Here is a 22,161-nt window from a genome sequence, read left to right on the forward strand (position 1 = left end):
ATGAAATTTGAGAGTGTGGAATTTGTTAAAAATCACAGATAAGACTTTTGCCAGTGAATTTTAATTGTCTTGTTTGGTGCACCTAGGCAAATTCATGATTTCATGATTACAGATTTATTGTATTTCTGCTCACTGGAAGTTAGCAACTGAGTAAGTACTTGAAGTTGAGGCCTGGGAAATTAAATTGACTAGGTTTTGTGGTGGAGGGTTGCTTTTCAGACTGAAGGCTTGTGACCAGCAGTGTGTCACAAGGATCACTGCTGGGTCCATTGGTTGTCATCATTTATATAAATGGTTTGGATGTGAACACAGGAGGTATGGTTAGTAAGCTGGAGGTGTAATAGACAGCGAAGAAGGTTACCTCAGAGTACAATGGTATCTTGATCAGATGGGCCAAAAAGCTGAGAAGTGGCAGATGGAGTTTAATTTAGATAATTGTAAGGTGCTACATTTTGGAAAGGTAAATCAGAGCAGGACATATACACTTAATGGTAAGATCTTGGGAAGTGTTGGTGAACAAAGAGACCTTGGAGTACAGGTTCATAGTTCCTTGAAAGTGGAGTCACAGGTAAATAGGATAGTGAAGAAGACATTTGGTATGCTTTCCTTTATTGGTCAGAGCATTGAGTGTAGGATTTGGGAGGTCATGTTGTGGTTGTACAGGACATTGGTTAGGCTATTTTTGGAGTATGTCATGCAGTTCTGGTCTCCCTCCTATTGAAAGGATGTTGTGAAACTTCAAGTGATTCAAAAAAGATTTACATGAATGTTGCCAGGGTTGGAGGTTTGAGCTATCGGGAGAGGCTGAACAGGCAGGGGCTGTTTTCCCTGGAGCGTCAGAGGCTGAGGGGTGACCTTAGAGAGATTTATAAAATCATGAGGAGCATGGATAGGATAAATAGCCAAGGTCTTTTCCCTGGGGTGTGGAAGTCCAAAACTAGAGGCCATATGTTTAAGGTTAGAGGGGAAAGATTTAAAAGGACCTAAGGGGCAACCTTTTCACATAGAGGTGGTGTGTGTATGGAATGAGCTACCAGAGGAAGTGGTGGAGGCTGGTACAGTTACAACACTTAAGAGGAATCTGGATGGGTATATGAATAGGAAGGGTTTAGAGGGATATGGGCCAAATGCTAGCAGGTGGGACTAGATTAGGTTAGGATATCTGGTAGACATAGATGAGTTAGACGGAAGTGTCTGTTTCTGTGCTGTACATCTCTATGACTCTACTTTTGGACATTGGAACAGTTTAGAGAAAGTTCACTTGGCTGATCCTGGGTATGGAGGGATTTTGTTATTAAGAGAGGTTGAGTACATTGGGCTTGTACTATTTGGAGTTTAGGATAATGAGAGGAGATCTCATTGAAACATAAGATTATTAGATGGCTTGACAAGATAGATGCAAAGATATTGTTTTTCCTTGTGGGAGACTCTAGGAACAAAAAGAGTATAATCACACAGTAAGAAAGAGGTCACCCATTTAAACAGATGAAGACAATGTTGTTTTTCTCTCTCAGAGGATAGTGAATCTGTGAAATCTTTACTACAGAGGCTTGTTGAGGTTAGGTCATTAAATATATTGAAGGCTGAGATGGACAGATTTTTAACTCTTAAGGGAATCAAGCATTTTGAGGATAAGGCAGGAAAGTGACTTTGAGGATTATCAGATCAGCCATGAACTCGAATGGCAGGACAGACTTAATAGGCGAGATGTCAAAGAATGTGGTACTGGAAAAGCACAGCCAGTCAGGCACAATTCAAGGAGAAAGAGAATCAATGTTTTGAGCCTAAGCTCTTCATCAGGAATGAGGTGTCCCAAAGGGGTTGAGAAATAAATGGGAAGTGAGGGGGGAGGTGATTGGGGGTGGAAAAGTAGCTGAGAATGCAAGAGGTAGATGAAGTTAGAGGTGAAGGTGATAGGTCGGAGAGGAGGATGGGGTGGATAGATGGCAAGGAAGATGGACAGGTAGGACAGATCAAGAGGGCGGTGCCAAGTTGTAAGGTTGGATAAGGATAAGGTTGGGGAGGGGAATTGAGGAATCTCGTAAAATCCACATCGATCCCATGTGGTTGGAGGGTCTCAAGGCACAAGATGCAGCGTTCTTCCTCCAGGCGTCGGGTGATTAGGGTTTGGCAATGGAGGCTGCCCAGGGCCTGCATGTCCTTGGTGGAGTGGGAGTGGGGTTGTTTTGTGCGTGTCCCGGAGATATTCTCTGAAATGTTCCACAAGTCGGCATCCTGTCGCCCCCAATGTAGAGGAGACCACATCGAGAGCAACAGATACAGTAGATGACATGTGTGGAAGTGAAGTTGAATCTCTGACGGATGTGGAAGGCTCCTTTGGGGCCTTGGATGGAGGTGAGGGATGAGGTGTGGGCATAGATGTTGCAATTCCTGCGGTGTCAGGGGAAGGTGCCCATAGGGGAGTGTGGGTTGGTGGGGGAGTGTGGACCTAACAAGAGAATCGCAGAGGGAATGGTCTTTACAGAAAGTGGATAGAGGTGGGGAGGGAAATACATTCCTGATGGTGGGGTCTGTTTATAGGTGGCAGAAATGGCAGAGGATAATGCGATGTATCCAGAGGTTGATGGGGTGGAAGGTGAAGACCAGGAGAGTTCTGTCCCAACCCCCTCCCATTTATCTCTCAGGCCTCTTGGGACACCCCCTTATTCCTGATGAAGAGCTTATACTTGAAATGTCGACTCTCCTACTCCTCAGATGCTGCCTGACCGGCTGTGCTTTTGCAGGACCACACTCTTCCACTCTAATCTCCAGCATCTGCAGTCCTCACTTTTCCCCTTGATGGACCAGATGGCTTACTTCTGCTCTTATTTCATAGAATCCCTACAGTGTGGAAACAGGCCATTTGGCACAAGTCTAGACCAACACTCCAAAGAGTAACCCACCCAGACCTATTTCCCAACCCAATACTCTACTTTTACTCCCGATTAATGCACCTAACCTACTCATCCCTGAACACTATAGGCAATTTAGTATGGCCAATTCACCTAACCTGCACACCTAAGACCCACATCTTATGGTCTTCTAGCTCACCAGTTATGAAAGCCACAACAATTAACTCAGTCCACAACTCACAACAGCATCTAGAATTGATGGAGTCTTCAGTTCCTGACCCGAACATCAAATTAAAAAGCCTGCGGTTTCAGACGGATGGCCTTCCCTCTATTCAGATTAAAACAAAAGACAATGGCACCATGTTAGATTGTAGGTGAACTTCCTGAATAAATTTAACTGCCCCCTCATCCATCCATTTGCTCAGTTTCCTCGATTTGCTGGAGTTAAAAGAACATCTATGGTTTCTGTTACAATCTGTTCTCCCAGAAACTTCAATGTAAAATTGTTCAGTTTTAAGGATAGCATTAAAAGTGAAATAATTCATGATCCTTCAATATTACAACTATCTACACAACAGATTAGGGAAAATATGCACTTCAGTTCAACAAACAGAGTTTTGTTTCCAAAATACAAGATCACATGAGAGTTGAAGTACGGTTTGTTAATTTAGACCACATTGTATTTGCTTTCAGCAGATGTATTCTCGGAGTGGGAGAAGGTCAATTTTATTTTGCATTAATACCAAAATCCATACAATTGAAACTTGGAAGCACAATGCTGAGATCATAGTTTCAATTCCTTTCCCATTTGCTGTCATTGTTTTATTCAAAATTTGATTTGGGAAGTTATAGCCGTTTAATAGAAAGAAGGCCTCCTGCATGTGTGAACTGACAGTGCTTTTTCATACACTGCATGTTATCAGTAATGGCTAGAATCCCTCAGGCCAAGAAAAATGGGTTTAAATTGCTGTGATTGGTTATAATCAGCACTTCTAATTGAAACAGCCTGTGTTACTGGGGAATTCTGGGATCTCTGGCAGGCTCCCAAGAATGTCCAGAATGTTAGCTTTTTTCTGCACATCTTACATCAGCTTAGTTCATGTGACAGAGAAAGTACGGAATTCTAAGAAACTTCAGACCAAAGACAGGTCAGTTAGTACATTCAGACAGACAATTAACAAGATATTCTGGACACCCATGTTGAGGAGAACGGTCTTTGTCTGAAAGGTAAGCTCTCTTTTTAAATCCTTTGTGACAGCTCTGTACTGGATGTCTAATCTTTTTGTCTAAACCGGGAATATCTTACTACATTTTAACAGAATGAAGATAAATCATGGCTAATTAAAACCCAACAAAAGACGAAGAGCAAACACATCTTTTGTAGCTCTCCTTTCAAGGATACGTTAGTACTGAAAACTGTGGAAAACAAAATAAAAGTTTTGTGGTCAAACTACAACTTTTTTTTTGCTGTCTGCATGGCAGGCATAACCAGATGATCATCGAGAGCACCAGAGCTCCAGTGCTTGATGTGTGTCCAGATGCAGGTTTCACCGATTCTTAACATTCAAGCATCATGAAGCTTTAGAATTATTGTCCACCACCAGATTATGGACATTGTATGTGCAACCCTCTCAGAGCATTGTTTGCATTTAGAATACTCTGCCTTAAGAAAAAAGTGGATGCAGAATCTTTTTTTTAAGAAAGGCAGAGATATATAGATTCTCGGATTACCAAGGGGATGAAAGTTTATCGAGGGTATGCAGGAATGTAGAGTTGCGATTAAAATCAAATCAGCCCTGATCTTATTGAATGGTGGAGCAGGCTTGAAGGGCCAAGAGCCCTATTCTTGTATATTCATAACTTTTCCTAATCTGTGTCTACTTTTTCTTTAATTGTATTATTGTGTTTACATGAATTGGCTGTATTTTCCTTATGACTTATTTATACAGCTGTTTAATAAGGATACATAGACTCTCCCTAATAGTGTTTCTGCTTATGTAGAACTAGTTTTACAAGATTTATTTTAATTTCCCAGCACATTGTTGCTGAGTGTCTTTGTAACTTTGGACTGAAAACCTGTGCTTGCAAGTCCAGAATTGTTCCAAAGCATAAATCCCCACAATGGTTGCAGTTGGCTAGTGAGGGTCTGGAAAACACCTCAAGCATATGACTTATTTTTCTGGGTAATGACCCCACAGATTCAGGCTGGGATTAGTGCTATATTAATGTCAGATTAATGCCTTAATTTTTCAACAAATATGGAAGTCAAATGATTTACCCTCTATCCAAATCCAAAGTATCTGCATTACTAATCATAGAATCTTTACCTCACAACAAAAGGCCATTCAACCCATAATGTCTATGTTTGCTTTCATAAGGGACAATTTAAGCACTGCCACACCTCCGTCCTCTTCCCATATTTCTCGTCTTCAGATATTCAGAAAACATTTATTTCCCAGGAGGCCATTCAGCCCCATTGTGTGCACCTACTGAAAAATGAACACCCCAGCCTAATCCAAGTTTTGAGCATTTGGACCAGATCCATAGAGATAATAGTACTTGGGACATATACCCAGACACCTTTTAAATGAGTGGAAGGTTTTTGCTTCCACTATCCTTTCAGCCAATTAATAAGACTCCAATCATCTTTTGAAGAAAATAATTTTCTTCATTTACTCTGATCTTTTTACCAGTCACTTTTTAGATCTACCCTTCCAGCCATTGAGAACTCTGCTAAGGAATATAGCTTTTTCCATTCTTTTCTGAATCCTTTCAACTTTGTAATAATCAAACATTTCCTCAGCTGCTTCTGTTTACTCCAATTAAAACAATTCTGGAAATACACAACCAATCAGGAAGTGTCTGTGGAAGACAGAACAACTACCTTCTTAGGTTAAAGACTTATCAGTTTTGATTACAGTTTTATCTTTTTTTATTATCTGCGGTCATGATGCATAAGTACAGTGAACTAAATTGGTGTATGAAAGGAAAAAGTGATCAAAGCAAGTGAAAAAGTCACTGTAAAGTAGCCAGGAATATGAAGCATATTAAACAAGATTTAGTAAAGACTCAAGGAGGAGAGTAGCTAAAGTAATCTGTGATCCCTTCAGGTAGAGAGAGGATAAGTTATCATGGAGAATGGGGAGATGGCAGAAATATTTTTTAAAAATTGTCTTCACAAGCAAAGACATGTTAAATGCTAGAAAAATCAGGGACAAATGAGTGAAGAACTTAAGGTAGTGAGTTAATTAATTTCAGTGGAATTAGAAAAGCTTAAAGCATTAAAAGCCAATAAAATCCCTGGCCCCAATAGTCTATATCATAAGATTCTAAAAACAGAACAATTGATACAGGGAAATCAGAGTTATAATTTTCCTTCCTAGGGCCTAGCCACTGCCTGTTTAGTTTGTAGTTAAGCAGGCCTTTTCTGGTAGAAGCAGCACAAGTCTGTCACCAGCTCGTCAGAGAGATAAACAGACCCTTCAGTCCAACTCGTCCATGCTGACCAGATATCCTAACCTAATCTAGTCCCACTTGCCAGAACCCGGCCCATATCCCTCCAAACCCTTCCTATGCATACACCCATCCAGATGCCTTTTAAATACTGTAATTGTACCAGCTTTCACCACTTCCTCTGACAGCTCATCCATATACACACCACCCTCTGTGTGAAAAAGTTGCCCCTTAGGTCCCTTGTATATCTTTCCCCCCTCACCCGAATCAAATGCCCTCTAGTTCTGGACTCCCCCACCCCAAGGAAAATACCTTGTCTACTTATCCTATCCATGACCTTCATGATTTAATAAACCTCAGTGCCTCAAGACAATCTAACCATAAACATTCTTTCTCTCCACACATGCTACCAGGCATGCAGAGCTATTTCAAGAAATGTTTGTTTACGTTTCAGATTTCCAGCATGCGTAGTATTTTATCTCAGTTAAAGAACCTCAGTGGGCAGTAAAATGGGAAGTGGCCTTGAACCTTCCTGTTCAGGTGCTCACTCTGCCCAATTCATTGTCCTTCTCATCTCTGAGTTCATCACCTTGCAGAAGATTCTTCCCAACATTTTCATCATGGTCATTGAGTTGAAATGTTTAATTCTGTTTCTCTATCCGTGAATGCTACCTGACCTGTTCAATTTTTCCAGCTTTTTTTATTATTATTTAGCAAGGAGTATCATCTTGCCTACTCCTTAGCGCAAAATAGCAATCTATTCATTCTCTTGTCATGCACTGCTATGAATATTGGGTTTAAATGTTTTCTAATCAACTCATTTAGAGACATTACTACACTTTGAGGAGTAGTACTTGAAGCTGGAACTCCTAACCCAGAGGAAGGGATGTTACCAATGCCATAGGTGCCCTTGATAAGTATTGCAGTAAAAATATACTCCACTTTCAATTTTGTTTTCCAAAGGAGAAATTAATTGATGACATAATGAGCCATTGAAATGTTTATATGGCAATAAACTATAGTACTTTACCTAATAGTTACTGTCATTCCTCGTCATTCCCAGAGGCAAGGAAGGATAAAGGACAATTTTAATGTATTCTGCCACTCAGGTAGCTGAGGAGATCAGATGCAATGATAATTGTGGATTAGTGGAAAGTAATATTATGTCATAGAAGTCTACAGCACAGAAAAATGGCCTTCCAGACCATCAAGTCAGTGCCAGTCAAAACAAGCACCTAACTATTTAATTAGTATTGGTTGGTATGTAAAACTGGGATCCCCCAGCCTTCATGCACAGTGACTTCAGTTAGAAGTACCTCATACTGAGTCAGTGGCAAGGGAGCAGAATGCATTATGCATGTCTCCCTTCATCACTTGCAATTCTGAAATGGAGAATGTTGTTATCATTCATTGGTTTGATGTTAAACACAGTCTGCCAAGACTGAGTTCAAAGTAAAATAATATGTTTTGAGCTTAGCAGTGCTGCAATGAAAGCAAAAACCAGGCTGGATGGAATCAAACAGGAGCTTCAGGAAAGATAAGCTGATGAAAATCTACTAAAGGGAACAATGTCCATAGAGTAGGCTGCATTGGGCTGAAAAATATGCAACTTGTCCACATTGTAAATAGCAACCTATAATAATCTCTTTCCAAACTTTACCTGAGCTGTTACTAATTGTTTCCCTGGAAGAGGCCTACTGTCAGAACAGTTACCTTTCACAATTTTATAGTTTAAATGTGAGAATGTTATTCACTTGGAGATTTAAACCTGAACTTGCCTCTTGTTCATCAATTGCTCAAATAGTTATTTAGCTCTTACTGCATTTGGAAATTCATTCCAGATGTGTTCATTTTGAATTAGTATCGTGATTTGTGAAAAAAGAATTTCAAACTTTCAAATCAAATTATATGGATTAATCTTCACATGAAATCTATTTTTTTATCACTATTAGGTTTATAATTTCTGTCACTTTCATGACTGTTTGGACAGGATGCTTTTAATTTACCTTAGCTTTAGACCATGGCATTTAAAAACAATCAATCACAGCAATCAATTAGATTACCACAACTGCTGTACTGGAACAACTGGGATTTCCTGTTCCAGATATGAAGTGATTGTTCTGAGAACTGGCAATGTTTTTCTTGTTAAACCATATAGACTGAGCAACTAGAACAGGAAGTGCTGGTAGGTCCAAAAGTGATTAAATAATCTGATCAGTTTGCATTAACTGTGCTTGATATCATAATAGAAGACAAAGTTGAAAGCATGGTCTGATATTCCATTCAGGCCAATCACATGAATTGGACAGCACTGCCAGCTTGGCTTGTTGGCAACACTTTTGTCACTGAGTTAGAAAGTTGTCAGACTGCCATCTTTGGCTATGCTGTTGGAGATGCTGTGTTGAGACATTAAGCTATTCCAGGCCCAACCTTACAATTAGGCCCTCATGACCTGTCCTACCTGCCCATCCTCCTTCTCACCTATCTGCTCCACCCTCTTCTCCAATTATCACCATTACCCTCACCTTCATCTACCTAATTACACTCTCAGCAACCTCCCTCCCAGTCACCCCCCCCCCCTCCTATTTTATCTCTCCACTCCCTCAGCTGACAAGCCTCATTCCGGATTAAGGGTTTTTGCCCGAAACGCCGATTCTCCTGCTCCTCAAATGCTGCCTGACCTGCTGAGCTTTTCCAGCACCCGACTGTCGACTCTGATCTCCAGCATCTGCAGTCCGCACTTTCTCCACATTAAGCTATCTGCCTTGTCTGGTGGAAGTAAAAGATTTGGTACCACTATTCAAAGAAAAAGGGATCTCTCCCATAGAGCCAGCCAGTATTTATCCTGCATACAACATCTAAAAAACAATCTTGCCAGTTATTTAATTACTGTTTGAGGCTTTGCTGTTTACAATTGGCAACCATGTTGCCATCATTACAACAGTAACCTTGCTTCTAAAATACTGCTTTGGCTGTGAAGCGCTTTGAGATATTGTGGAGGAAATGATAGTTATTGGTTTTTAAATCTCACACCTAATTAGCTTAAGTCAGCATCAATTTTTTCCTGATTACTCTCCTGTGAAAGACATTGAGATATTTTAGTTTTGTAAAGGTGCCTTATAAATACTAGTTTTGAAGCAGCAATATTCAATCAAGTTAATTTTGTTTTACCAGTGTAGGAATCTTATTTTCTGGCTCACTGGAAACAGGCTGAAGTGATCTGAGCATAGCAACTTGAGAGTTTTATTTCCTCTTTCCCTTGTATGGAAAGATGCCCACTCCCCTCCAAGATGTTCCCCACACTCTCCCATAGATTGGAAACTCAGCAGAATGTGGGATCAGTCTTTAGAACACCACATTAGGCAGTATAAAGCTACAGTTCTCAATAACATAATAACTGTAAAAATTAATTTGTAGTTCTGAACATGTTATATTTTGAAATTATTCTGAAACATTTTAAAGCTTGTTAAAAGACATCATTTCATTGATGAGCCCAATTCAATTTGAACCACGACTGCCAACATAATTTCATTGCTATGAATTAAAACAGATAACCATTTAATTCATCCTACGAGCATAATATTTTTTACTTAAAATGGTCAATTCCCAGTTAGAAAGAAACAACTTACATTTATAGAGCAGCGTACTAAAATTAGATCCTTCCAAGATACTTCATAGTAAATAAGGTAACATTTGGTCTGCTGCAGCTACTATTCAAGTAAAAAAACAGAATCCAACACATACAACAAGATCCTGCAAATAGCAAAAGTCAAAGCTTGATATATGTACAAAGGTGATCCAGCCGTTCAGCCAGGAAATAGAAGGTAAGAGCCTACACTATTATGTAATTTGTAGATTTAAGCAAACAATGGATAATTGTTTTGTTAAGAGGTTAGAGTCATAGAGATGTACAGCATGGAAACAGACCCTTCGGTCCAACTCGTCCATGCCGACCAGATATCCCAACCCAATCTAGTCCCACCTGCCAGCACCCAGCCCATATCCCTCCAAACCCTTCCTATTCATATACCCATCCAAATGCCTCTTAAATGTTGCAATTATACCAGCCTCCACCACATCCTCTGGCAGCTCATCCATACACGTACCACCATCTGCGTGAAAAAGTTGCCCCTTGGGTCTCTTTCATACCTTTCCCCTCTCACCCTAAACCTATGCCCTCTAGTTCTGGACTCCCCAACCCCAGGGAAAAGACTTTGTCTATTTATCCTATCCATGCCCCTCATAATTTTGTAAACCTCTATAAGGTCACCCCTCAGCCTCCGCTCCAGGGAAAACAGCCCCAGCCTGTTCAGCCTCTCACTGTAGCTCAGATCCTCCAATCCTGGTAACATCCTTGTAAATCTTTTCTGAACCCTTTCAAGTTTCACAACATTTTTCCGATAGGAAGGAGACCAGAATTGTGTGCAATATTCCAACAGTGGCCTAACCAATGCCCTGTACAGCCGCAACATGACCTCCCAACTCCTGTACTCAATATTCTGACCAATAAAGGAAAGCAAACACCGCCTTCACTATCCTATCCACCTGCGACTCCACTTTCAAGGACCTGTGAACCTGCACTCCAAGGTCTCTTTGTTCAGCAACACTCCCTCGGACCTTACCATTAAACGTATAAGTCCTGCTAAGATTTGCTTTCCCAAAATGCAGCACCTCTCATTTATCTGAATTAAACTCCATCTGCCACTTCTCAGTCCATTGGCCCATCAGGTCCAGATCCTGTTGTAATCTGAGGTAACTCTCTTCGCTGTCCACTACACTCCAATTTTGGTGTCATCTGCAAACTTACTAACTGTACCTCTTATGCTTATGGTGAACAATTTGTTTACTTACAGCATCACTTTAGCAACAAAATAAGGTTCTCCAGTTAATTGCTTCCTATTCACTGATTCACTATAAATTCTGAAATTGGCAAATAAAACCAAACCATTAGGTACTTAGTATATTGCAGGAGCAAAAGATATGGTAGTGTTACCTGACTAGTAATCTGGAGAGTTAGGAGATAGAGATCTGTGTCCAAATCCAACCTGGAAGACTGGGAATTTAAATTCAATCTAATCTGGAGATCTAAAAAAAAATCTGCTCTCAGTAATGGTGACCAAGAATCTAGTGAGTTGCTGTAAAAAGCCAACTGGTTGAATCAGTAATTTAGGGACATTGTGAAGAGGATATAGGAGATTTAAAAAAAGACAAGGTAAAGAGATATCAATAAAGTGAATGTGCAAAGATGAGACAAATGGAGTATTGAGGGGAAAACGTGAAATAATCTGTTTTGGCAGCAAGTATGAAAAGGAAGCATATTGTCTAAAATAGTGAAGGCCAAAATACCACTGAGATGCAGAGGGATCTGGGTGACCTTATGAATGAATCCAGAAAAGGTTAGCATGCAGATAAAGCAAGTGATATGGAAAACTAATAGAATGTCATAGAACATAGAAGAATACAGCGCAGTACAGGCCCTTCGGCCCTCGATGTTGCGCTGATCCAAGCCCACCTAACCTACACTAGCCCACTATCCTCCATATGCCTATCCAATGCCCGCTTAAATGCCCATAATGAGGGAGAGTCCACCACTGCTACTGGCAGGGCATTCCATGAACTCACGACTCGCTGAGGAAAGAACCTACCCCTAACATCTGTCCTATACCTACCCGCCCCTTAATTTAAAGCTATGCCCCCTTGTAATAGCTGACTCCATACGAGGAAAAAGTTTCTCACCCTATCTAAACCCCTAATCATCTTATACACCTCTATCAAGTCACCCCTAAACCTTCTTTTCTCCAATGAAAACAACCCCAAGTGCCTCAGCCTTTCCTCATACGATCTTTCTACCATACCAGGCAACATCCTGGTAAACCTCCTCTGCACCCGTTCCAGTGCCTCCACATCCTTCCTATAGTATGGCGACCAAAACTGCACACAATACTCCAGATGTGGCCGCACCAGAGTCTTATACAACTGCAACATGACCTCAGTACTCCGGAATTCAATTCCTCTACCAATAAAAGCCAGTACGCCATATGCCTTCTTCACCGCACTATTTACTTGGGTGGCAACTTTCAAAGATTTGTGTACATGGACACCAAGATCCCTCTGCTCATCCACACTATCAAGTATCCGACCGTTAGCCCAGTACCCCATCTTTTTATTACTCTTACCAAAGTGAATCACCTCACACTTAGCTACATTGAACTCCATTTGCCACCTTTCTGCCCAGTTCTGCAGCTTATCTATATCCCGCTGTAACCTGCCACATCCTTCCTCACTGTCTACAACTCCTCCGACGTTCGTATCATCCGCAAACTTGCTCACCCAACCTTCTAACCCCTCCTCCAGGTCATTTATAAAAATGACAAACAGCAATGGTCCCAAAACAGATCCTTGCGGAACACCGCTAGTGACGGCACTCCAAGATGAACCTTTGCCATCAACTACTACCCTCTGTCTTCTTCCAGCCAGCCAACTCCTAATCCAAACCTCCAACTCACCCTCAATGCCATACCTCCGTATTTTTTGCAGTAGTCTACCATGGGGAACCTTATCAAACGCCTTACTAAAATCCATATACACCACATCTACTGCTTTCCCCTCGTTCACCTCCTTAGTCACCTTCTCAAAGAATTCAATAAGGTTTGTGAGGCACGACCTGCCCTTCACAAAACCATGCTGACTATCCTTGATCACATTATTCCTATCCAGATGTTCATAAATCCTATCCCTTACAATTCTCTCTAAGATTTTGCCCACAATTTATCACAAAGGGAAATGATTACAAAAGTAGGGAGATTATATTTCTGAACACTGGTGAGACCCCATCAAAAGTACTGTGTAAACTATTGGTCACCATATTTAAGAAAGGATGTAAATATGTTGAAGGCAGTTTGGAGGTTTACTAGCCTATTAACTAGAATGGGCAGATTGTCTGATGAGGGAAGATCAGACAGGCTGGGCTTGTACCTGCCAGAGTTCAGTGTAATTGGCAATTTGATTGAAAAGGTATAAACTCCTGAGAAATCTTGACAGGGCAGTAATGAAGATGTTTCCTCATAATTAGGTGGAAATGTGGATTTGTGGTTACAATCAAATGAGCCTAGTTCACCATTCAACAAGATCACAGCTCAAGAGCCTACTCCTGGATTTGCATGTAACTTTGTTGCCCTCACAAATCACAGAGGTGTGACTCTACACCTTCCAAGCTATGCAGCTGCATTGCAGCTCCACTTTGTACATGATAGCTCTATGAAGTGGCCGCTCAACAAACTTAGAATCTGTGTACTTGTTACAGGTACAAAAACAAAACCCTTCCAGATCCATAATAAGTGTTAGTCTCTGAAATGTCTTCTAAACAGGCTTGGTAAACCAATTCTAGTTAATGACTTATTATAGCAACCTTGAGGCCAATCTGGGATAGGCATTGTTGGCCTCATCAGCAGTAAGACATTGGAGAAGTATTAGGCCATTTGGCCTATCAAGTCTGCTTCACCATTCAGTCATGGCAGATAGGTTTATCAATTCCATTTTCCTGCCCTCTCTCTGAAACCCATGATCCCCTTGACAATCTATCTTAAGTACATTCAAATGACTTGACCTCCAAAATCCTCTACAGAGAGGAATTCCACAGGTTAACCACCCTCTGGCAGAAGAAATTCCTCTGCACCTCAGTTTGAAAGAGTCATCCCTTCATTCTGAGGCTCGTCTCTCCTACTTATAGAAGCATCTTCTCCATGTCCATTCTATCCAGGCTTCTTGGTATTCTGTAACTTTCTATCAGATTCCCTCCTATGCCTCTTGTCTCCCTGTCATCTTTCTAAACTCCATCTTCTGTGCTGGACCCATGATTCTGGATTTCACTTTATTCTGTCTTTTTCAAAAACCTTACAAACAATGAACCAGAAAAGCACCTGCTCCCCTCTGTACCAAATTCACTAGAGCTACATCTCACTCTGGAAACGTTCTCTCTTTCTTGACTAGATGAAACTTACTGATCATGCACTTTCAAAAGACTTCCTCTAAAAGAGAGCTCAGGTAAGTGAGATGACTTTTGCTAATTAAGCTTCACTAGCAGTTAACACCCATTAAAGTTCTATTCAGGCTAACCTGCCCTTGTGAAGCTCATTGATATCCCTATCCTTTTAATGAACTTTTAAAAATCAACAGCTTCATTTCTAGTTAGGCAATGTTGTGGAACAGTCAGGATTTAAGGAATTTGTTTATTTGCAAAAACTTGGCTCATTCAAAACTAAAGCATGCAATTCATTAAATTTACACAGGATTGAAGATGTCAAAATCCCAAACTCCTGTCAAAATGTTGTTTTATTGTTCTGCATTCTTGGATGCCTCATGGGCTCAATTATGTTCGCAACTCATAGACTCTGACAAGATATGTCTGCCAATTTGAATGACAATTTAAAGACACACAATTATCACTAATGCACAAAGTATTGCCTGTGTCATTGCAATGTAAAAACATAATATAAAAGACATAAAAATTCATCTCAGCTTCATTAATGTGGCGCTCCAATCTTCCAACAGCTCATTTGATGAAATGGTATTGTTTAGTTTCCAATCTGTGGTTTTGAGAAGAAGCCAGAAAAAGAGAAAAATAAAATTGTTTCACTCAATTGCTGGCATGTTTCCTATTGAACTAATTATTTGAAAACTTTATTTAGCATGTAAACTGTCCAGATCTCTTGAAAAACAAACTTTCCTACAGTTATGTTTAGTGTCTGATGAACTACTCATAATTTTGTTATTGTGAATATCTTGTCAAAATTGTACTCTTGCTGCAGTGGGTAACTACATACACCATTTTGAAGCTTGCTTATACCATAATATTAATATGTCCCTTTTCTCCTCCTTATTTTATTCTATTTGACTTGCTTTCATCTTTCCTCCATTCTTCCACTCGAAAAAATGGAGCACTGTGCTTCTAATAATTTTCACCATCAATAAAGGTGCAGTTGAGTTTTCTCTACCTATGTCTTTCTCACTATCCCTCGCACTTTCATATGTCAAAACTATGCTTCAACCAGCCAAATGAATTAAAAGTGCCCTGTATTTGCCTATCATTCCTAACAAGACACTAATTATAAAATTTGCTGTCTGGAGATTGAGTGTGAACCTACATTCTAGTAAGGTGTGGCAAGGGTTGATAACTTACAGTGAAGTTTGTATTTACATTTCTATATAAGGTAGCTCTTCAGATTTTAGATAAAATATTAGTGAGGAGTCAATGCTCTTTGACTGGATTCCTTACAGTGTAGAAACAGGCCCTTCAGCCCAACAAGTCCACATGACCCTCCGAAGAGTGACCCTCCAAACAGTAACCCACCCAGACCCATTTCCCTCTAACTAATACACCTAGCTCTATGGGCAATTTAGCATCGCCAATTCACCTGACCTGCACATCTTTGGACTGTGGGAGGAAACCGGAGCACCCGGAGGAAACCCACACAGACATGGGAAGAATATGCAAACTTTACACAGACAATTGCCTGAGGCTGGAATCAAACCAGGGTCCCTGGTGCTGTGAGGCAGCAGTGTTAACCACTGAGCCACCGTGCCACCCAAAACGTATTTTGAATACACCAGCATTGATGATGATCTGGTCCATGGCGGTCTTTACCCCATTTGTTCCATATTGCCTGTAACATAACTGTAATATACACATTGGAACTGTACTGAACTTGTCTCACGATGGCCCACATTGTAACTGCCCCTGTGATTTTTTTAAGTGTAATCAGCTGCTGCAACATATGAACTCCTTAGGGAGCAGGAGTTAAAATGTCACTTTTAATGTGCTATGCAAATATTTGATGAGCTGATATGAAATCATATGTTTTAATTTAAAATAAACAATGTGCCATGATGCAAGGACCTTGTTTGTAAACATAAAGTCTCCACATTTCTGAAATGGAATACTGCTGTGAACATTTGAATATCTTCACAATGAACTGAATCCGAAGTGCCTTTAGAAAGCAAGTTTATTTGGATATGAAATTTGATAACTCCCAAAAAGGACATGGAGCATACAATGTGCAATTCAGCTGTGTTTAATGCTTCTGACATAGTCAGCATGAAAATGTTGTATTTGTTGCACATTGATTGTAATGTGCACTCAGCGTGCTGTTGTGTGGCTGCATGCCTCAAAATACAATCATGAGTGGTTCACTTATACTACTTAAATCTATTCTACTGTTCGTAAAAGGAAGATGTGTTTTGACTATAGTAGATAGTGGAAGGTGTTCTTAAAATGATTCTTTGTTGGGAATGTCATGACAGTGCCATAGCATGGCATAGGGTAACCTCAAAGATCGTCAGTTGCTGCTATAGAACTATTGGGTGGAGGAGGTGGCGAGCAGGACATAGCTGCTGAGGTTGAGGAGACTCTCCTGACAAGCCTAGAGGAGATAATGGACCCAGATAACCAAGTTGATTAATTCCAGGAATCAAGACCCAAATGCCTGGACATATTGCTGCAAGACATTCATTTTTCCTACCTAAGTACTCCAGCCTCCTATCTGACCTATCGTCATCACCCCCTCCACCTATATCTACCTATTGCCTTCCCCCCCAGCCCCACCCCCCCATCCTCCTATTTATCACTCAGCCCCCTTCCCCCACCCGATGAAAGCATTATGCCTGAATCGCGACTCCTCTGCTCCTCGGATGCTGCCTGACTTGCTGTCCTTATCCAGCGCCACACCTTTCGACTCTGATCTCCAGCATCTGCAGTCTTCACTTTCTCTCTTTCATCCTCACTTGCTTGTTTATTTTCCCCATTATATGTATCTAAAATGTTCCCCTCAACCATTGTCTGTCAAAGCAGATTCCATGTACTTTCCACTCTGGAAATTATTTGATTTCTGTATTCTGTCTTGGTGACTATCTTATATTGATGGCTTCTAGTCATACTCTTCCCCACAAGAGAAAACATTTCCTCTGCACATTCTCCCGGTTTCCTCCCACATCCAAAAATGTGCAGGTTAGGTGAATTGGCCATGCTAAATTTCCCACAGTGTTCAGGGATGTGTAGGTTAGGTGCATTAGTCAGAGATAAATGTAGAGTAATAGGGTAGGGGAATGGGTCTGGGTGGGTTACTCTATGGAGGGTCAGTGTAGACTTGTTGGGCCAAATGGCCTGTTTCCACATTGTAGGGATTCTATGATCACATACCAGTGAGCAAGGTCAGGGAACCCATCTTCAACTATTCAAATAAGAGCACCTCTAGCTTCAGATGCTACTCAATATTTACCAGATAAATATACATATGTTGAATTAGGCAGCAAAAGATTGAGATTTAAAAGGATTTGATTGTAAATCTTTAGTTTAGTACAAATACTCGCATCCACCCTTTTCTTGTAAGGAAGAACCCAGCTCTTTTGCTTTCCTTTTTAATGATCTGAATGGGCATGTTCAGTATGGACCTCTGAACGGAAAATTGTTTGATGAATCTGTTGGAGCTTTCTGAGGAGGTCATTACCAAAGGGAAGTCAATAGACATTGTGGATATTTTTAATCAACCTGTTCAGAGGTGTTATGACACACCTCTGGAGCAGATAGGATTTAAACCTGGTCCTTCTAGCTCAGAGATAGGCATGTGACCAAATGCCAAAAGAATCCCACTTTTTTTTGTAAAACAGACACGCCACATATTTAACAAATTACATAAATGAAGAATGTTTTAAAAAATATCTTTAATCTACTTGTTCAGATGTATTTTTACACTCTTCTGCAGCAGCTGGGTCTTGAACTCAGGTTTCACTCCCTCTTGCAGAAGCAAGTCAGCACATGACTGGGAGCAACAACACCTATGGAGTGAGGATAGCCATGAGTGCATGTCCTAGTTCCCATGGTCGACACAATGCTTGTTAGCATTGGAGCAACCACTGCCGAGGCCATATTCAGTATGGGCTTTGAAACTATTGAGGATGGTGGTGCATTCATTCCTAACCCACCTCGTCATATCTCCCATTTCTCTCTTATCCCACAATCTCTTATGATTTACCAACAGCAAACAGTGTAAGAATGCATCTCTTGCTTTCTCGCACCAACCCTTCCCTCATTGGTGTTTCCTCTTCGAACTGCAGCCTGGTCAGGCTGTGGTGAAAGAGGAAGAGCAGGAAGACAGTAATGAAGAAGAATGCCATAGTCAATCTCACGCTCTAACTCAGATACTGTTCTGTGTACTTCACAGGATTGTTCAGACATGGGGTCAGCATATGGCTGGACACTGGGCATGAAAGCCCTGCAGTCATGGCAGGCACCAAGCATATCAGGGGACACCTTATCATAGTGGGAACTCACTTGTGGGTTTTTGCAGCAGAGAACTCAAATAAGATAATGGGGTGGCACATTGGCTCAGTGGTCAGCACTGCTACCTCACTGCTAGGGGCCAGGGTTCAATTCCAGCCTCGGCCGACTGTCTGTGTGAAGTTTGCACGTTCTCCCCATGTCTTTGTGGGTTTCCTCCGGGTGCTCCAGTTTCCTCCCACAGTCCAGAGATGTGCAGGATAGGTAGATTGGCCTTGGAAAGTGCAGGGTTACAGAGATAGGGTAGGAGGGTGTGTCTGGGTGAGATACTCTTTGGAGAGTCAGTATGGACTTGTTGGGCTGAATGACCTGTTTCCACACTATAGGGACTCTACAGAAAGGTAAAGTAAGTCATAGAAGAGTGGTGATTATGCACAATGGCACATTTGCAATCCACCCAGAAAACCTCCGGCTATTGCCAATGAATATGAAGATGCCTGGCATCGTGTTGTTATCAGAGTTTTGAAGAGCTTGAAGCCCATTTGGTATTGAAATGGTGGCTGACTCCATGAGCAGACTTGTTCTCTCAACTATGATGTTGTGTCTGATGGTTGATGTCTTAGCTTCAATCTCAGAAGCAGAAGGACCCCAATATCTAAGTGATGTAATGACATCTTAGACCGAGATCAGTCAAGCTGGGTTTACAGCCACACAAGCTCAGTATGCAAGAGGTGCTTTCTTACACTGTTTGCTGTTGGTAAATCATAAGAGATTGTTGGATAAGACATACCAAAACATCTAAATTACAACAAAAGACAACCGGCAAATAACCTGAAAGTAGTCGATTGTGCCTTTAAAAAGATCTGAGCAGAGATCCTTCCTGCAGCTGACCACATGTTCAGCAATATGAGATCAAGAAAAGGAATTAGTTTGGTCATTAGGAATGATCATTGATATCAAACTGGCATTACAGTGAGCATGACAAGTGTGCGTGCATGCTATGAATACAACTTTGGAGGCCAAACAGCACTGAATTATAGTGCCTTTGATTTCTATATGTAGAACAGAAAAGGTGGAAGGTGATTACTACAACTGAACAGTGCACTCAGTAGAGTATACATTTCTGCCAGGCTATTTCAATTCAATATTACAATGCAACTCGTCCTTGAAGCTATTTATAGCCTAGCTGAACTACAAAACTGAAACAAAAAATATTTTAAGAGCTTCCATCTCAATGAAGAGGCTTCGGGCTAATCCACACCCAACAACCTGCACTGAAAACTCCACTCCTGTTTTGACAACTGTGACAAATTCCACCACAGTGTCCAAAACAATTCTCAACGTTCTTTCTTCTAAAGAAAATACTAAATTTGTCTTATCTCTCAATATTAACATATCCTTTAAAGAAAATCCAGACTCTGCATCTGGATGTGCCCAAAAGTAATCAATGTTTCCCATCTGTGTATCAAGTTTTGTTGAAATTGCTGCACAGTTTTGAAATATATTGTTTACAGACTAACAAACAAGGGTTAAACATTATCCCATGCTTCTCCATGCTGGAGGTAATAAGTGGACCAATCATTGTTTACGGAACTAATCAAAGATGGAAAAGGATTCAACATCTATTATTCCAAGTCAATTGCATCTGTTATCATTTCCAAACAACATTTTGTGTCAATCCCATCTGTTAACAATTTTCTTCAGTTGTTAATTAGACCTTCATCATATTTATCATTTTAGAAAATTACACAATGTCTTGTTTTTTTTGTAAATTATAAAACAAATAATAGTAAGGACAGAACACTGAGTTTACTGATGCCAGCATTTGATGGATAATCAGACAGGCAAGGAGCCAAGATAAGATTGGCACAGACAAAGGTCTAAGTAAATATGTACCACAGGAACGTAAAGTTTGGCATAAGGCACATGATAATGGTGAATCACTGCATAATAATCTCATAGTTACACGCTGCCAAAATGAATGAATTTGCAGGGTAAATGTATTGCGTTCTGAAGGTCACATGGATGAGGACATGTTTTACATGTTTGCTACTCAAATTCTACCATTCCCATTCTGTTAACAGCATTAAAATTCTTGAAACTTTCACTATGTTAAGCAATAGAAGATTTAGCAGGACAGCTCATTATCATACTGGTAATACTGGTGCCAAGGCAGATTCAAGGCACAACTAATAGTCCCAAGATTGCGGGTGGCAGTCAGAGGATGGTGGAGGATAAATATAAGAAGTCTACTTTTGTCGAATTATACTTATCAAGAGCTCAGGATAGGAAAGGAAGTTAGAACATAGAGTGAAATTTCCGTTCTAGAACAAGGGGTGTAACTAATCTGACAGTCATCTTGGTAGTACAGTACTGTAGATGGTAAAAATACTGTAACAGTTTACTCTTCTTTTGTTCTTTGAATAATCATGCGTATCTTTGACTGAGTATAAAGAGATCAGAATCTAGGTCTTCCTTCGTCAGCGAATTGCATCTATATGTTACTTTATCAGGGCAACTTCACTTAAAGGATACATTGCCAGAATATTGTCACATTGTAAGAGTTGAATACTTGAGTACCCCAACACTTCTGTGATCATGTTTTTATTGACCATGAGAGCTTGCTTCTACTAAAATCCTGTCACATTTAAGAGCTTTTGTTCTTAAATACTAAGTCCCATCCTAAACATTTTTGTTACAAGTTGTACAGGTATGTTTAAAGTTGATTTATTTCTTTATACAATATTGAAGCACGTCCTCAGGGTGCCAGCTTTAGTTAAGAAGCCAAATTAAACAAATTAAAGACATTTTGAATTGCTCAATGTAGGAAGTGACTTATTTCTCGACTTCAACAAGCAACAACTGCATTTTCAAGATTTTAGTGGGGTTCTCTTTTTTAGTCAAATGTGAATCTACAGATTCATGCTAAATATAGATTAATAATCTCTGCGTGGTCTCTATCAACATTACCTGATTGGCATACCTCCACTTTGTCATCAAAATTATAATATCTGCCTCACAGCGCCAGAGACCCGGGTTCAATTCCCGCCTCAGGCGACTGACTGTGTGGAGTTTGCACGTTCTCCCCGTGTCTGCGTGGGTTTCCTCCGGGTGCTCCGGTTTCCTCCTACAGTCCAAAGATGTGCAGGTCAGGCGAATTGGCCATGCTAAATTGCCCGTAGTGTTAGGTAAGAGGTAGATGTAGGGGTATGGGTGGGTTGCGCTTCGGCGGAGCGGTATGGACTTGTTGGGCCGAAGGGCCTGTTTCCACACTGTAAGTAATCTAAAACAAAAATCTAAAAAAAACCATAGCCAAAGATGTGCAAATAACATTATAATCCTGCCAAATCATGGAATGGTAACAGAACAGAAGAGATCCATTCAGTACATGCAGTTCAAACACTGGCACGCTGCAAGAGGAATTTAGTTTCTGACTGTAGTCCTGCATTTTTTCCCCATCAGTTATTTATCCAAATCCCGTTTGTAAGCAGAAAGTGAATCTACTTCTACTTCTCTAAATAGTACATAATCACTTCCTGTGTTTAAAAAAAAGTCCTTTGTTTCTTTTGACAGTCACTTTTTAAA

The 22,161-nt window shown here is 40.6% G+C and overlaps 1 protein-coding gene across 2 annotated transcripts in view; it reads left to right on the top strand.

Annotated features, from left to right (window-relative positions):
* The first annotated feature begins 3,925 nt into the window (after nucleotides 1-3,925).
* The window catches only part of ddr2a (discoidin domain receptor tyrosine kinase 2a), a 158,841-nt gene continuing 140,605 nt past the window's right edge, over nucleotides 3,926-22,161 (top strand). The window contains exon 1 of one of the 2 annotated variants that reach the window (XM_043699846.2): nucleotides 3,926-4,079. The gene's annotated coding sequence lies outside the window, so the exon portion shown is untranslated. Of the gene's footprint in view, nucleotides 4,080-14,325; nucleotides 14,349-22,161 lie in introns of those variants that run through there. The other variant, XM_087990870.1, reaches the window with a different exon arrangement.

This window comes from Chiloscyllium plagiosum, unplaced genomic scaffold (assembly GCF_037043375.1).
Source record: "Chiloscyllium plagiosum isolate Xiang-an unplaced genomic scaffold, Cpla_swu_hap1 HiC_scaffold_9, whole genome shotgun sequence".
Lineage (NCBI taxonomy): Eukaryota > Metazoa > Chordata > Chondrichthyes > Orectolobiformes > Hemiscylliidae > Chiloscyllium > Chiloscyllium plagiosum.